The following is a 10,812-nucleotide window of genomic DNA, read 5'->3' on the forward strand; positions in this document are numbered from 1 at the left end:
GGTAAGGCCTTCTGCCCATCAGCCTACAGGCTATATGACATTCCTGGTGCAGTGAGCTCTAATCAATTCTCTCCTATGCAGTGAATTGATGGAGAAGCATTGCATAATCCGTGGTGTTGATAATGCAGCACCCAAACTTGAAGTACAAATTAAACTTTCAGACTTTTTTCAGGCCTCCCCTATCCCCTGGCTGAACGGCCGAAATATCGCAGCTTGGTGCCTGCTGCCACTGCTTCAGAGAGGTAGAAAAATTTAATTTATTTTTTAATTGATTTATTTATCATTTATTATTCATGGTGGCTCTTTATTGGTAAAAGTGAATTGTTTAATGCTTGTAAAATCCCCTAACTTCCCTCCCCCCCCCCAACCCCCCCCCCCCATCTCTCGCTCAGGCATGGTTTTTCTGAGCGTCCATTCTAAGTTAGTTTGGAGTAAGTTTTCGTTGCCTAAACTTGGAAAACAGGCGTAAGTGGCTGGTAACGCCACCTTTTGAAAAAAAACCTGTTCTAAAATGAAACTATTCTAACTAACTAGAATTGGAATTTCTAAGGCACCAAGTTTCGACATGATTTGCTCCTGATTTTTAGGAGCAACTGGTGTAGAACGGAGTCTTAGAAATTCAAATTCTCGTCATTTAGTTTGCTCCAGTTCTAGTCAGTTAGAACAGTTTCACTTTGGAACAGAATTTTTTTTTCAAAAGGGGGCGTGTCCGGCCACTTACGCCTGTTTTCAAAGTTTCGTCAGTGAAAACTTACTCCGGAGTAAGTGAAGATTTTTGTACGCTCGAAAAAACCTTGTCTACACTTTAGAAAATCAGGCGTAGGTTACAAATCAGCCGTAGGGAATGGGGGAGTGGGGGGGTTTAAAGGGAAGGTTACAAACATTAAACACTTCAGTTTTACAAATAAAGAGGCATCATCAATAATAAATGATAAATACATCAATAAATCAACCAATAAATCAATCAAAAAAAATTAATAAGAAATAATAATTTTTATAAATAAAACATTTTCTACTTACTGACTGCAGCACCGGGAGCCCTCCAACAGCATGCTGGGATGCCCCCCCCCCCCCCGCCCCCCAGTGTGTCTCTGTCAGTGTCTCTATCTCTCTGTCTGTCTGTCTGTGTGTGTCTCATTCTCTGTCTGTCAGTGTCTGTGTTTCTGACAGCGAGGGGAGGGGGAGGAGGGAGGTAGAGGGAGAGAGGGGGGAGCAGAGGGAGGGAAGGGGGAGGGGGGAGATGGGGGGGGGAAAAAGGAGAAGGGGGAGGGAGGCTGAACGGGCCGGGCCCAAGACTTCGGGCAGGACCCGTCCCCAGTACCAGATTTACAGGTAGGTGGCATTGGGTCGGGTCAGGGGGAGGGAGGGAGAGGGAGGTCGGGTCGGGGAGAGGGAGGTCAGGTCGGATCCAGTCCGGGGGGAGGGGGGGGGGAAGCGGGAGTCGGGTCGGGGTCGGGGGGGGAAACTGGAGTCGGGTCGGTGTCGGGTCCGGTCCGGGGGCGGGGGGGGAAGGGGGGAAGCGGGAGTCGGGTCGGATCCGGTCCGGGGAGGGGGGAGGGGGGAAGTGGGAGTCAGGTCGGGGTTGGGGTCGGGTCGGGGTCGGGGGGGGGAAGCGGGAGTCGAGTCGGATCCGGTCCGGAGGGGATTGGGGGGGGGAGGGTGGAAGCGGGAGTCGGGTCGGGGTTGGGGTCGGGTCGGGTCCAGGGGCTGGGGGGGAAGCGGGAGTCGGGTCGGGGTTGGGGTCAGGTCGGGTCCAGGGGAAGGGGGGGAAGCGGGAGTCGGGTCAGGGTCGGGTCGGGTCCAGGGGTGGGGAGGAGAAGTGGGAGTCGGGTCGGGGTTGGGGTCGGGTTGGATCCAGAGGCGGGGGGGAAATGGGAGTTGGGTTGGGGTCGGGTCGGGTCCAGGGGTGGGGGGCGGAAGTGGGAGTCGGGTCGGGGTCGGGGTCGGGTCCAGGGGTGGGGGGGGGGGAAGTGGGAGTCGGGTCGGGGTCGGGTCGGATCCAGGGGCGGAGGGGGAAGCGGGAGTTGGGTCGGGGTTGGGGTCGGGTCAGTTCCAGGGGCGGGGGGGGGGAAGCGGGAGTCAGGTCGGTGTCGGGTCGGGTCGGAGTCGGGGTCGGGTCGGGTCCAGGGGCGGGGGGGGCAAGCGGGAGTCGGGTCGGTGTCGGGTCGGGTCCGGGGGGGGGGGAGGGGGGAAGCGGGAGTCGGGTCGGTGTCGGGTCGGGTCCGGGGGGGGGGGAGGGGGGAAGCGGGAGTCGGGTCGGTGTCGGGTCGGGTCCGGGGGGGGGGAGGGGAGAAGCGGGAGTCGGGTCGGTGTCGGGTCGGGTCCGGGGTGGGGGGAGGGGGGAAGCGGGAGTCGGGTCGGTGTCGGGTCGGGTCCGGGGGGGGGGAGGGGGGAAGCGGGAGTCGGGTCGGTGTCGGGTCGGGTCCGGGGGGGGGGAGGGGGGAAGCGGGAGTCAGGTCGGTGTCGGGTCGGGTCCGGGGGGGGGGGGGGGGGGAAGCGGGAGTCGGGTCGGTGTCGGGTCGGGTCCGGGGGCGGGGGGGGAAGCGGGAGTCGGGTCGGTGTCGGGTCGGGTCCGGGGGCGGGGGGGGAAGCGGGAGTCGGGTCGGTGTCGGGTCGGGTCGGGGTCGGGTCGGGTCGGGGTCGGGGGGGGAAGCGGGAGTCGGGTCGGTGTCGGGTCGGGTCGGGGTCGGGTCGGGTCGGGGTCGGGGGGGAAGCGGGAGTCGGGTCGGTGTCGGGAGTCGGGTCGGTGTCGGGTCGGGTCGGGGTCGGGTCGGGTCGGGGTCGGGGTCGGGTCGGTGTCGGGTCGGGTCCGGGGGCGGGGGGGGAAGCGGGAGTCAGGTCGGTGTCGGGTCGGGTCGGGGTCGGGGGGGGAAGCGGGAGTCGGGTCGGTGTCGGGTCGGGTCGGGGTCGGGTCGGGGTCGGGGGGGAAGCGGGAGTCGGGTCGGTGTCGGGAGTCGGGTCGGTGTCGGGTCGGGTCGGGGTCGGGGTCGGGTCGGGTCGGGGTCGGGGGGGGAAGCGGGAGTCAGGTCGGTGTCGGGTCGGGTCCGGGGGGGGGGAGGGGGGAAGCGGGAGTCCGGTCGGTGTCGGGAGTCGGGTCGGTGTCGGGTCGGGTCGGGGTCGGTGTCGGGTCGGGTCGGGGTCGGGGTCGGGGGGGGGGAAGCGGGAGTCAGGTCGGTGTCGGGTCGGGTCCGGGGGCGTGGGGGGGAAGCGGGAGTCGGGTCGGTGTCGGGTCGGGGGGGGGAAGCAGGAGTCGGGTCGGTGTCGGGTCGGGTCCGGGGGCGTGGGGGGGAAGCGGGAGTCGGGTCGGTGTCGGGTCGGGGGGGGGAAGCGGGAGTCGGGTCGGTGTCGGGTCGGGTCCGGGGGCGTGGGGGGGAAGCGGGAGTCGGGTCGGTGTCGGGTCGGGTCCGGGGGGGGGAGGGGGGAAGCGGGAGTCGGTGTCGGGTCGGGTCGGGGTCGGGGGGGGGGGGGAAGCGGGAGTCGGGTCGGTGTCGGGTCAGGGTCGGGGTCGGGTCGGGTCGGGGTCGGGGCGGGGAAGCGGGAGTGCGGTCGGTGTCGGGTCGGGTCCGGGGGGGGGCGAGGGGGGGAAGCGGGAGTCGGGTCGGTGTCGGGTCCGGTCCGGGGGCGGGGGGGGGGAAGCGGGAGTCGGGTCGGTGTCGGGAGTCCGGTCGGTGTCGGGTCGGGTCCGGGGGCAGGGGGGGGAAGCGGGAGTCGGGTCGGTGTCGGGTCCGGTCCGGGGGCGGGGGGGGGGGGAAGCGGGAGTCGGGTCGGTGTCGGGAGTCCGGTCGGTGTCGGGTCGGGTCCGGGGGCGGGGGGGGGAAGCGGGAGTCGGGTCGGTGTCGGGTCGGGGTCGGGATTGGGGGGGGGAAGCGGGAGTCGGGTCGGTGTCGGGTTGGATCGGGGTCAGGGGGGGAAGCGGGAGTCGGGTCGGTGTCGGGAGTCGGGTCGGGTCCGGGGGCGGGGGGGGGAAGCGGGAGTCCGGTCGGTGTCGGGTCGGGTCCGGGGGGGGGCGAGGGGGGGAAGCGGGAGTCGGGTCGGTGTCGGGTCCGGTCCGGGGGGGGGCGAGGGGGGAAGCGGGAGTCGGGTCGGTGTCGGGTCGGGTCCGGGGGGGGGCGAGGGGGGGAAGCGGGAGTCGGGTCGGTGTCGGGTCCGGTCCGGGGGCGGGGGGGGAAGCGGGAGTCGGGTCGGTGTCGGGTCGGGTCGGGGTCGGGGGGGGAAGCGGGAGTCCGGTCGGTGTCGGGTCAGGTCCGGGGGGGTGGGGAGGGTGGAAGCAGGAGTCGGGTCGGTGTCGGGTCGGGTCGGGATTGGGGGGTGGAAGCGGGAGTCGGGTCGGTGTCGGGTCGGGTCCGGGGGGGGGCGAGGGGGGAAGCGGGAGTCGGGTCGGTGTCGGGTCCGGTCCGGGGGCGGGGGGGGAAGCGGGAGTCGGGTCGGTGTCGGGTCGGGTCGGGGTCGGGGGGGGGAAGCGGGAGTCCGGTCGGTGTCGGGTCAGGTCCGGGGGGGTGGGGAGGGTGGAAGCAGGAGTCGGGTCGGTGTCGGGTCGGGTCGGGATTGGGGGGTGGAAGCTGGAGTCGGGTCGGTGTCGGGTCGGGTCGGGATTGGGGGGTGGAAGCTGGAGTCGGGTCGGTGTCGGGTCGGGTCGGGATTGGGGGGTGGAAGCTGGAGTCGGGTCGGTGTCGGGTCGGGTCGGGATTGGGGGGTGGAAGCGGGAGTCGGGTCGGTGTCGGGTCGGGTCGGGATTGGGGGGTGGAAGCTGGAGTCGGGTCGGTGTCGGGTCGGATCGGGGTCGGGGGGGGGGGAGCGGGATTCGGGTTGGTGTCGGGAGTCGGGTCGGTGTCGGGTCGGATCGGGGTCGGGGGGGGGGAGCGGGATTCGGGTTGGTGTCGGGAGTCGGGTCGGTGTCGGGTCGGGGTCGGGATTGGGGGGTGGAAGCGGGAGTCGGGTCGGTGTCGGGTCGGGGTCGGGGTCGGGTCGGGTCGGGGTCGGGGGGGGGGAAGCGGGAGTCCGGTCGGTGTCGGGTCGGGGTCGGGGTCGGGTCGGGTCGGGGTCGGGGGGGGGGGAGCGGGAGTCGGGTCGGTGTCGGGTCGGGTCGGGGTCGGGGAGGGGGAAGCGGGAGTCCGGTCGGTGTCGGGTCGGGTCCGGGGGCGGGGGGGGGAAGCGGGAGTCGGGTCGGTGTCGGGTCGGGTCCGGGGGCGGGGGAGGGGAGAAGCGGGAGTCAGGTCGGTGTCGGGTCGGGTCCGGGGGCGGTGGGGGGAAGCGGGAGTCGGGTCGGTGTCGGGTCGGGTCGGGATTGGGGGGGGAAGCGGGAGTCGGGTCGGTGTCGGGTCCGGTCCGGGGGGGGGGTGGGGGCGGAGAAGCAGGAGTCAGGTCGGTGTCGGGTCGGGTCCGGGGGCGGGGGGGGGAAGCGGGAGTCGGGTCGGGTCCAGTCCGGTCCGGAGGCGGGAAGCGGGAGTCGAGTTGGGTTGGGAGGAAGCAGGAGCTGGCCGTGGGAGGAGCCTTATTCACGCAGCCCCAGTGACGCCATTCGGCCAGGGCTCGGGGCTGCGTGCTTCGGGCCCCTCCCACACAGTTTGTGCAGAGGTCCCGGCACTGTTTTCAGCGCAGGGACCTCGCTCCGCCCCCCACAGCTCCTGCTGCGCTGCGCCGAGCTGTAAACGACCTGCGGGGAGCTGGAGAATCTGGACGTTTTTTTTAGGCGCACTTTGTGGCGCGAAAAACGGGCGTCCAGGTCGGGACAAAAATAGGAGCAACTCAGTCTGAAACTTGAGCCCAAGTGCACTATCTAAATCCCTACATTTTCCTTCTCTCAACATCTTACAATTGGGGAACTAGTTTAGTACGGAGCATCTTAGAAATCACAATTCTCAGCATTGTTTGCTCCAGGTTAGAATAGTTTCGTTTTAGTAGTTTTTTTTTCAAAAGAGGGCATTACCAGCCACTTACGCCTGTACTTAACGTAGATTTTTGTACGCTCAGAAAAACCTTGCCTACACTTATAAATTAGGCGCAGGTAACGAGATATAGGGAACGGCGGGCGTGGGGGGGGAGGGAAGTTAGGGGATTTTACAAAGCATTAAACACTTCACTTTTACCAATAAAGTGCCATCAATAATAAATGATAAATAAAATAAATCAACCAATAAATCAATCAAAAAAAAATAAAAAAATGTTATCAATAAATAAAAAATGTAAAGTTTCTACTCACCGGGAGCCCTCGAAGGTGGTGCTCGGGCGGGGCCCCTTGCCACTGGGCAGTTCGGCGGGCCCTGCCACCGAGGAGGTAAGGGCAGTGGCGACGAGTCGAGGCGAGGGACGGTGAGGCAGGCAGGCCACTCGGCCCGGCAAACAGCGTGACGTCCCTTCAGCCAGGGATAGGGTCGCCCGGAGACAGGATGTGCTGGGAGGGCCAGGAGCTACTGCGCACACGAGCAGCTACCTGCACTCTTTGGCCCAGGGTTGTAGCTCCGCCCTCAGCTGCTTGTGCTGCGCTGCGCTGACTGTGAAACAGGCCTGCTGGAGCACCATTCTGGGAGGACATGTGAAACTTGGGCCCAGTACTGTTCTGATCCTTTTGGATCCTTTTGGATTCTTCAAGTCATACACTGTTGACAATCCAACATTGTAAAACTCACAAGGTTCGCACCAACGTCCCTTGTCCAATTTCTTCAACAATTGCACCTTTTGCTGTGTGGATAATGACACATGCTTACAGTTAGCTTTGAAGCCATATTCAGGGGTAAATTAGAGCGATAGAGCCAGGAAGTGTGGTGGGAAGTGTGAGAAAACACCACGCTGAATCTCGGGCCTCCCTCTGTCGCGATGCTGCTTTGCCACTGCTGACAATGCTGCTGACAACGACGTTTGGCCCAGCAATCATTGAGGGGGCCGGGAATGATGCCGGACAAGGGAAGGCCGGTTAAGGATAAGAGGTCCGACCTGTACCGGCGGTGTTACAGAATTTAACTTTCTGTAATCAATAGTCAGTCACTAGCTGCTATCAGGCTTTTTAACCGGCCATGTGGGTGAATTGGTCGTGTCCTAACAACACGCTGCTCGACTAGGGATTTTATGGTGTGGCGGATGTAAGGGTGACTCTCCCTTGGGATGGGGTACTGTTTAGTGAATAAGTGGGAGGGTCAATAGGCTCTTTGCCTGCCATTTTTCCACAATCGTGCTTGCACATGGCGAACACCGCTCAGTGTTCCTGAAATTTTCGCTCCCCGGAGGGACATACTCAGATGGCTTTTTAATAGCAAAAACAGAGTGAGCATCTGAAATTTGTATAACTCCTGAATTAAAGATAGTTATCGGCTAAGAGCAGTCAAAAAAACTCTCAGAGCATTCGGCCGGGGATAGCAGCGAGTCGAGTCAGCTGTGTGGAGGATTTGAAAAAGGCTGCTCTTGGTGGAAGACTCCTGTTAATGTGTGAATTTGGCTGCCGTGTGAATTAAGAAGGCTTCCCTGGCATTTAGGATTATCTTTGAAAATTTTCGGCCACTTGGATATTCGATGGAAAAGGCAAATGGTGAAGATTTCTGTTTAGTTTGTTGGCCAAGGAGGGGCATTAATGGTAAGTTTTCTTTTAGCTGATTTATTTTTAAGCTGTATAAAGTTGATTGAAAATAGGGATAGGAGCAGGCCAGTGCAGATCTCTGTAACTGTAAGTAAGACTTTTAACGGTGTCGTTTGTGCCTGTGCGCGGATTCTTGTCCCGAAATGGCGCGTAAACGACTTTTCAACACAAAGCAGCTCCAGGGTTGGTGTGTATATAGACTTTCAAAAGGCATTGATAAGGTACCACCGGCTGGACTTTCGGCTTTGCTGATTTGGGGCGGTAATGGAAGTGGTGCGGTTCCAATACCGCCTGGAATAAGTTTGTGCTTATCCCTGATCGGGGGCGTGCGCCCAAGCCGAAAATCACGGCGTTAAAAAGTTTTCCCGGCGCAGTCAGTACTTTAGGGTGTGGCGGATTTCTGCGTGCATACACAGATGACTCGGCCCGCTTCTGAGATTTCGGCAGAGATGGTGCAGCTAGTGGGCAGGCAGCGTGCCAGAAGATTCTCCGTTGAAAGTGGTCTGCATTCCATCTGGGTGGGGGAGGGAGGCCGTTGCCCAACATTTTTAAGAGGATCTGGTGGGAAATCTCACAGGAAGAAGTTCATGACCTCATGAGGGTTATCAGGGTGAGTACCCTTCATATTTATGTAGGCCTGCCATCCTTCCAAGGTCAATGTCTCATACAATGTGAAGTCTTTGATGGAACTGCTGCTTTTCAATAAATCTGGCATTTCACTTTGAGTCAGGAACAGATCGCAGTTTTACACCAATCTCAGCATTCACGTTGGTCTTGCTGACTCGAAAGCCTTCTGTTCCATGCCTAGGAGCTCTGACCCATGGAAGGGAGTGGCTGGGATCTCATGACTGATGATTACGAGGGCTCAGAATTGTAATAAGGATAAAGCGCCAGACACGATAACAGACAGCGCCAACTCCAGCATTCCACGGACAGCAGAACAAAGCCCTAAAACATGCAATGACTGGATGTGATCTGCCAAGGTTTGTACAGTTACTAAAAATATCAAATTTAGTCAAATGCTGGTCTTAACATTCAATGGTTTCTGTACTCCACAGATTGGAGGTGTGAAATTACAATTAGTGAACAATACCCTGTTTCCAAAGTAGGCAGCTGGTCTCTGCAGCAATGGTTTGTAACTGTTTTAAAGGATCTTGGACAAGACACCAAACATACCGCCCAGTGCAGAAGGCCCACTGCCGCCCGAAGACCGCCCACTGCTGTACGCAGCTGCCCACTGCCGCCCGTGGAACACCAAGAATTGGAAGTTTGGTGATACCGCCCTGGCGGTATGCGCACTGTCTGCCGACACCGAAGACCCGACATACCGCCGAAAACTCCATCTTTGGTCACTCAACACCAATGGGCCTTTATGTGGAGTAAAGTGGGAGAGAGCACGCGGTGCGTTCATTTGGACATCGGGAGAAGCTGCAGCATTTGGAGATAAGCAGCAGCATTGGAGCAGAGCACTGCCATTGTATTCACAGGAAAAACATCCATCTTAAAGGACGAAGGGTTTTTGGAGGGAAAGAAGGATTTCTGGAGGTTATTTTGTTTATTTAAAAATGGGGAGAAATCGTGAAAAATGGGGAACACCAGCAAGAAGCAGCACCATTGGCCAGAGGACACTGAAGTTGGACTCAGACTTAAGTGGCTTTAAATAGTCATTTTGAAACAAAAGGCTTTTTGGAGGGTACAACGGAGTATATTGGAGGAGATCTGTCGATTACAATAGGACCTGCATTATCTCAGCCTGTATTGCTTACAATGTTTCTAATGCAGGATGCAGATGGCAGAAGGTTAATTGAAGAAAATGATCAGGGTAATGTAGGAGGTCGGGAAATGAGGAGGAGGCCTTACCCGCAAAGGATTTTCAGTGTCAAGCGTTCATACTTGGACCTGACCGAGCGACAGTGTGTTAGAAGACTGCGCTTTAAAAAAAAAGGTCATAAATGGGATTTGCCAGCTCCTTAAGGCAGACCTGCAGCCCAGCACCTCCAACATTACTGCACTGGAGGAGAAGGCTGCACGCAGAATGGTTTTTATAAAGTTTCCAATGGCCGCGGAGGCAGAGTGAGGGAGCGTTGGTTTTTGCTCGCATCGCTGGCTTCCCAAAGAGACCCTACCCATAGTGTACTGAGAGCTCCGTTACAGGAGGCGGAGACATACCGAAACCGTCAACGGGAGTGGATCATGCTTTTACCCCATTCCCCCCTCTCCCTATTCCAGCTTCTGTGCACAGATATGGGAGAAAGGTTCCTGAGCTGTGGGTCGAGGGTCTGCGAGACGGTGGTGGAGAGGAGGGAGCGCTGACCATGTGTGGCGGTATCACCTCTTTAATTTCTCTCCTCATTCTCTCTCTCACATTTCTCACTCTCTTCATGCTGCTGTTTTTCTCTTGCTCTGCTTCTCTCCTTTCTCAGTTTCTCCCATTCCATCCTTTCTTGTGATGTTCCTTTCTTCGTTCTTCTCCCTTTTCTAGTTCACTCTTGGATTTTTCTAATCTCTTCCTCTTCTCTCTCTAGCTCCTATTTCTCCTTCCTCCCTTTATTCCTTTTCTCTCTCTCCTCGTTCTTTTTCTCTCATTTTCTCTTCATTCTTCCTGTTTCATTCCTTTCCTCAGCCTTCTCTCTTTTACACTTTTTCCTCTGATCTGTGTCTTTCTTTTCTCTCTCCATTCTATTTTTTCTCTTTGTCTCTCTCTCTTTGCCCTCCTCTAATTTCTCCTTCCCCTCTTCCCCTCGCTTTTTCTCTCTCACTTTTCATTGTCCTTGCTCTCATCTTCTCTCCATGTTTCCTGTTTCACGCCCCTCCCCTGTGTAACAATACACCGTTTTCTGCTTAAGTTGGCAGAACCTACAAATGGAGTGAATCCTAATAACCCAGTATACCTCGCAGGCCAAGAGCCCTTTTTGTTCAACTTTAAGAAATGCAGACAAGTGAGGTAAGTGTCCCACGGATTGATAAGAGAACCAACAGAGTTCACAAAAGTTACATTTGACTGGAACATAACATTAAACGCCAATAGTTTCATGGAATACGCACACAGTCGGCCGATAGACAATTTATCTGGTCAGTTACTAAAGGAAACGGAGTTAATTTCCAATCTGTTTCCTTTAATCACTTGGTGATTGGCAATTTTAACTGTCAAACAAAGTATATTAATCGGGATAGGTTGATGCAGGCTAATTGTGCATTTGATGCTATCCTAAATTGCTTCTGATAACCCCCTGGAGAAGGGGAAG

The sequence above is a fragment of the Pristiophorus japonicus genome, chromosome 12 (genome assembly GCF_044704955.1).
Source record: "Pristiophorus japonicus isolate sPriJap1 chromosome 12, sPriJap1.hap1, whole genome shotgun sequence".
NCBI classification, from domain to species: Eukaryota; Metazoa; Chordata; class Chondrichthyes; family Pristiophoridae; genus Pristiophorus; species Pristiophorus japonicus.